A 7,399-nucleotide genomic window follows, 5' to 3' on the forward strand; every position below is an offset into this window, starting at 1 on the left:
CAAAAACATAGTGTCAAAATTGAAAGGAAAAATTAAACTTAGTGTCAAAATCGAAAAAAAGTGAAAACTTAGTGTTTTTTGTGGAAAAAAATTCAATTTTGACACGTCAGCATATCATGTCAGCATGTCACATCACCAAAATTGATTAACCGGTCAAGTGGTCAGAATTATAACAAATTGGAAAACACATTGTCAAATTTGAGACAAAAAAAACACGGTGTCAAATTAGAATTTTGGTTTAAACGGAGTGTTTTTTTATGATATTTACCCTTTTATTTTTTCATTAAATCCCAGCAATTAATTCGTCGTTTCGAGTCTCGGTGACAAAGCATTTCAGTTGGATTCAAGTGACTGAAATTACAGTTATATCCTAAGTCAAAGAAAAACAAGACGCTAATTTCGAACAACTATCATCTTTTTATGTTTATCTTTTCATTAAACCTCCATTTTCCCCCCTCAAAAACTCTACTCTTCACAATTTTATTTCTTTCTTTCCTTTTTTAACGAACAACCAATATTTATAAAATTTTAACAGAATGGAGGAAAGTTTCTTCCTTTTTCATCCCTCCACCTTCCATGGTTTCCGGCTACCCTAACCTAACCAGTCCTGTTCACCACAGTTCCACTCCTAAAGCCATTGAACATTCCGCCTCCCGGTTGCTCAAGACCTCTCATGTACTTCCTCACCTCTTTCCTTATCATTTCCTGCATCACTGACAAAAACTCATCACTCAACGGCACAGAGGACTTCTCCGGTGCCGGAGGACGGGACACCTGAAGCTGCTGCATCGCCAAAGATATGGCAGATGGAATCGCCGACATAAACTCAGCTTCATTGTTCAGGTTTATTTCTTGATTACGATTTCCGGGAACCTGCTGCAACGGCGTCGCGGTTATAGGAACAGGGGATGGAGGCGGGGCTATAACCGTCGGAGACGGCGGCATTAGCTGCATCGGGATCGCCGTTGGCGTATCGCTCGTTTCGACCCCGGGAAGTGAAAGACTCAACGACGTTAGAGGGTCGTTCGCTGGCGGTAGAGGTGGTGAACGCGGGGACGACGATGTTGGAATTTCGATCTGCGGTGGAACGATGGGGCAGGGCCGAGAAACAGGGCGGAACGACATCGCCGGCGGACTTGAATCGCTGATATCGGATCCCGTTGGGCTACCCGGGTTGAAGAAAAGACCCGAAACGGCAACCGCCGAGCCGGCACTGACAGAGCGTTTCAACGATGGTTGTTGAATCGCGAAGTCATTAAACTCTTCGTTCGTCATAGACGAACATTTCCGTTTCAAAGTCGAGTTCCAGTGGTTTTTAATGGCGTTATCGGTTCGACCGGATAAAAGCCGGGCAATCGTAGCCCATTTGTTACCAAACCGGGCATGTGCCCGAAGGATCGTCTCATCCTCCTCCGGAGTAAAAGCACGGTGTTCCACCTGCGGAGACAGCTGGTTACACCACCGCAGCCGACAAGATTTCCCTGATCTACCAGGAATAGATTTGCTGATAAGCGACCAATTTCTCGGGCCATGCTTCTCGACAAGTTGCTGAAGCAACTCATCTTCATCGGGGCTCCATGGACCTTTGATTCGGTCCATATCTTTCTTCGAATTGTTCGCCATAACAACCAATTTAATAAATGCAAAATCTGTTGATTTTCAGTGAGAATTCATGGAAAAGTTATGATCTTTGAATTTGAAATCGGAGAGAATTGTAGAGAGAGAAAGTGGGGTGAGGAGGTGGGGAGATGGTGGTTTTATATGGGACTGAGGAGTATAAAAGGGGTTAGGACTGACCGGTCGAACCGGTGTGAAGGAAAGGGGGTGATGCTAGTGGGTGACCGACTGTGAGATGAGCCAAGCGGTTGCATTTGGTATAATTTTGGAATACAGCTGGCTAACGGACACGCGTCACATCATGGCCTTGCACTCATACTTACTTTCATCTTCGTAATCTTTTCTTTCACCTCTCTTTTTCATTACTCTCTCTAGCGGTGCGTGACATACACTTTCTTGTCGTCTTTCTGTAATTTTAGGATACAAGATATTTTATGTTTTCTCTAGTTCCCTCTAAAAAAAATGTTATTTACCACTTTTGTATCTTTTGTATAATAAATTATACGAATGGTCACTTTAGATTTGGATTGTTTGCCTTTGGTCGTTAATTTTTTGTTTAAATTTCGATTGGTTATGTGTTGTGTTTATGTTGTGTTTTGCTCTTTGCTACATATAAAAAGGAGACAAAATTACATCATTGGTCCTAATTAGCAAAAATATACTGATTAATGTTTTTTTAGGAATTTTAGATATTGAAGTCATTTCACTAATTAATGTTTAAAATGGACATGAATGTTCACTAATTAGTTAACTTCTATGTTAAATGATATATTACCATCATAAGGACCATTTATGTAATTTGTTTGTGTTATAATATCTAGACAAAACATCAAAAATGGTCCATGTGGTTTCGCAAAATCTAAAGTTTGGTCCCTAATTTACAAAAACCCCATGGATCGTCCCTGTGGTTTCAAAACTTTTAATGTGTAGTCCTTCCGCTTAACTCCGTCAGCTTTCTACCGTTAAGAAAACTAAAAATAATTATTTTAATATATAATGGTCCTCTCTCTCTCTCTCTCTCTCTCTCTCTCTCTCTCTCTCTCTCTCTCTCTCTCTTACAAAGTCAACTTATTATTCCTTGACCTGCAAATTCATTACCATATTTCAAAACATCATCGATTCAATATACTACATGGTCTCTTCGATTCAACCCATTAAACACAAACAAGAACTTCAGATCAAACACAGGGTATCAAAGTATCATGTCGTTCCAAATTTTTTTCTCAAAATAAATTTTTTCTCAAAATGAATTTCAGATTGATGATAACGAGATAGTAATTCCGATCGATAACATAAGAAAGATTAATTTCAGATTCACAGTTTACAACCAAATTCTGGAAAATGAAGGATACCATGGCAGTAGTCGACATTGATGTGTACTGCTCACCTGTTGGCAGTTCCTCCTAGGGTCACCATATCATCTCCGACTGACCACCCACACTTGTGATACAAAATCGACAAACCGCACACCTCTATGAATGAACGATAACCACCCAGGCGCCCAATCAAGTGGGGTTATACCCCTAATGTCTGAAACCTATAGCAATCATCAGCCTCATTCTCTCTTCTTTGTATAATCAACCCATCATTACTATCTCTTACCTTCCTATGGCTATCTCTGATACTCCTCAGTGTTCCTTCCCAAATCAGCTTCCTTCCGTTGGCTCCGACCTCTAAATTGTAGCTGTAATTCCTTGCATCTGCTTCATTCCCCATGAATCGAAGAAACGCCATGTAAACAGGTGCCATCCCTAGCTGAAACGCCTCAAAGTGAAGACAGAAGTACTGCCCAAAACAATGGAACACCTGCCAAACATAAAACATTACCCCGATAAAGAAAAAGGAAAAAACCCTAAAATCGGAAATCAGAAATCAGGGGAAAAGTGAAGGGAACTCACTGTTAGCATCCAAATAGCGTTCTCAACTTCACGAGGGGTTGGATTTGACATAACGGTGGTTAAAAGTATAGCATGTGTGCATGTCGACTTTGTGGTCATCACTGAGATGGGTAACCAGAAAAAGAATGTCTCCGGTGACTGAACATTCAGATCCAGCGTATGGGCAGTTGTAGGGTCTGAAGTTACATAAAGCTTCATGCTTGAGTTTGCTGTAATATAGGAAGATTTTTGGGCATCCCAAAGAAAAATATCTAGTGCACAACTGCACATGGAGAGAGAGAGAGAGAGAGAGAGTGTGTGTATGGGGGGGGGGACCTTTAATATTAAATTATTATTATTATTATTATTATTTTTAAATAAGGAAAAACTTCATAAATGGTCCTTGTGGTAGTGAAAAGACAGAAATGCTCTTTACTTAACGGCCAAAAGCTAACGGAGTTAGCGAAAAGGACCATATGTTAAAAGTTTTGAAACCACAGGGACAATCCGTGATTTTTTTGTAAATTAAGGACTAAATTTCAGATTTTCGGAAACCATAGGGACCATTTTTGAAGTTTTGTCTAATATCTATTTATGTAATTTTATCTATTATTTATTACTGTTTTTGTTTTATTTATTACTCTTTTTTATAATTTATTTTCTTTTGATGTTTTGCTCGAATATATAGTTTAATTTTTATTTTATTTTTGTTTGTTTATATTTTTGGAGGTTTTGTTTGAATACTTTTTTTTTCAATACTAAACTTCATCCATGGTTTATGTGGTTTTCCAAAATCTGGGTTTCGATCCCTAACTTTTTTTGTCCAAAAAGAAGGTCATTGTGCTTTCAATTTTTATCGTGGTTGGTCTTTCATCCATATAAAACGATTATTTTACCCTTTTAATTTTATTTTACATTTTTAAAAACTATTTAAAAAAAGAATATATAACCCCCTCCTCCTTCACCTCCCCAGTTCTCTTTCCCTAGAAGAGTAGTCTCTCCGCCCTAGCCTCCCACCGACCACCATCTCTTGCAGCAACATGTCTTCCTCTCACGATCCAATAAATCCAGTCGCTTGGTCCCAAACCACCGACGATATCTCGTCGCCTACTTCCTACCTCCAACATCAACGATGACAACTCGACCCACTCCCCCTTTCTTCACCCCTCTCTCTTCCATTGCAGTTGCACGTAGTCATGGGCATCAAACAAGTTATCTTCTTGAATCTTTTATGGGTGGGTTTTGATTGAAACATAGTACAAAAGAGTTAACATAGTCTTTTATGAACACCACCATTAATGAAAAAATCGTTCTTCGGTATTACCCTAATCATCACAAACAGACCCACCATCAAACCACCACACCTCCTCTACTAAAGATGAACCATGGTGGGTTTTCTATGCAACTATACACTAGATTAAGGTGGCAAAAACATTCAAAAATCATCCTAAGTGTACATGCATCCTAGAATCTAAGTTTTACTATTATAGCAACATACCTTTAAAACTAACCTAACAAGCTAAATGAGAAAGGATTAAAACACTAACCCATGACAAAATCGAGTTGTCTTCTTGAAGATAGATTCCTTTGATCTTTTGTTTCCCTTGTAAAGACTAGTACTCAAAGTAAAGTAACTCTAATGGTTTACACCCAAAAGTCAAGAACCCTAGAAACAAAAGGAGTGAGATATGAGAGAGGTGAAAATCAGATTTTATAGCCTCCCAGGAGGTGTGTTAAAGCCAAAAATATGAGCATCCAAGGCCCATTTATATAGTTATGGTGGTAACATGATAACCCTGATTTGAATCAATTAAACATAGATGTTTAATCTAGATTTAAATCATATCCGTATATGTTACTTGGATTGATTCTAGAAGGTTTCTGGAACCTCCTCAAAACTGTCCACCACATGGACTATCCAGAATGTTCTTGTTTCTCAACTATTAAACAAATACCATTCAACCCATGTATCTTTAAATTAGTTCCAATTAATCCTAAATTAATTCTAATTAACTTTAACTAGTTTTTAATAAATTTATTAACGTGTAATAAATTAATAAACTATTTTCTCAATCTCCTAAAACCATTTCTAGCTATTTTTTCTCTTGAGGGCAACCCAAAAGGAACTTTGTTATTCTTCCCAAAGTTACACCTATTAGTTATGATATTAGATACATATTTCCAACCATCTCTCATTTGGACAATTCATCAACTACTATTGGTCAGATAGACTTCAAATAATCAACAAAGCGTGTCTTCCACAATAATTGCCAAACTCTGATCTTATTAAGAATTGGCCCTTAGATAAGTAATCCATTATTTCTTTGTTTCTTTCAACATATCATGGTTGACTGAATCATTGATTGTGAATCTACCTAACAGTCCATCAATATGTTTCTCGATTTCCGATTTATGATGATCAAATCAGACTACTAATCGAATACATCAATTAAGTTTGAGCTAGGCCTAACACATGAATATCATCATCAAATCATCAAGGACTGACAATATCACCTTTCATATTATGGTAAAAGGGAAAAAATATGTAACGTCTCGTTTATCACGGCCAAAAAATTTCATTTTATTTAAAGTTAAACTCCTCAATTATAAAAACCATTTTAAGAAAACCATTTATTCTCAATTACATCTAATGAAATCAGAGTTTTATGATGAACGCGAAATCCCCATTGTTGCTGATGAGTGTGTACTATCCCGCCTTTTCCTTCCAATTATCACCGACGATACCTGAAACCATAAACAATTGGGTAAGCATAAAGCTTAGTGAGTTTCCCCCAAAATACCCATACGATAAACATACAAGCATGCATCGGGTCCACTCAGCCATCGGGTTGGAATACTCAGGGTTTGTTGGCCTACCGCCTCAACCCAACCGCTCTTCCAGAGCCTCCGTGCCTACGGCTTACAACCGGCCCGCACCAGGTATCTTTGCCTACAACACAAAGCAGGATCGCCTTAACCCACCATAACCATATGTCGACATATAAACAAACAAGGATCAAGTAAGCACATAATACAGACAAACAACAATAATATAGCTCACTACCACCTACTAGTCCTCTCACAACACACAGTCCCGTTACCAACTAACCTCCATGAAATTTGTAACCATAAGTACCCAGAGGTGAGATTGCCACCCGAACAGATGATCCCACTTTAGAGCCACAACCAAACAAGGAACATGCAATAAAGCCTAGATCAATAGTTCTCATGCTATCCTACATGACTATATACAGTCCCTAGGGCACTCCACTAGATGATAACCAGTAAACACAGATAACATGCAGATCCAACAGTGCACCACAACATAGCACCATCCTATATAACAGGATACCGATCTAACATATCACTACAACAATGCAACATACTCGATACCAGAATACAGATCTAACAAATCCCTACAGCATAGCAACATACTCGGTACCAGAATACAGATCTAGCAGTTCCCTACAGCAGAACAACATATTAAATAGCAATACTCCAAGAAATGCATGACTGTATATAAACAAAAGTGAGATACACACCCGGACAGGTGATCCTACTCTAGAACCACAACCAAACAAGAAATATGTAAAAAAAGCCTTGATGTGTGTGAAATAGTACTAGTTTTAATCCTACTAACTTAGACACAAAAATAAACACACGAAAGGCAGTGTACCTATCGATTAGCAATATAGTTAAAGCAAGTAGGGTATCCAACACGGGGAACGATAACAATTAAATTAAATACTAGAATTACCTAAATAAAAACAAGTAATAAAAGGGGGTTTTCTCTAGTTTTGCAAGACTAGAAACTTAAGCATTCAAATAACACTCAAACAAAAGACAATTAATCAACTAAAGAGAACAAAAAGACAACTAGATTCAATGATAAAAGAGACTTCTGT

General features: G+C 38.1%; 1 pseudogene; it reads right to left on the reverse strand.

Moving 5' to 3' along the window:
* Positions 1–308: 308 nt before the first annotated feature.
* LOC145160314 (transcription factor MYB44 pseudogene) lies at positions 309–1,755 on the reverse strand (annotated as a pseudogene).
* Positions 1,756–7,399: the final 5,644 nt, after the last annotated feature.

Source organism: Lactuca virosa, chromosome 2, assembly GCF_052849685.1.
Source record: "Lactuca virosa cultivar CGN04683 chromosome 2, Lactuca_virosa_CGN04683_v6, whole genome shotgun sequence".
NCBI lineage: Eukaryota > Viridiplantae > Streptophyta > Magnoliopsida > Asterales > Asteraceae > Lactuca > Lactuca virosa.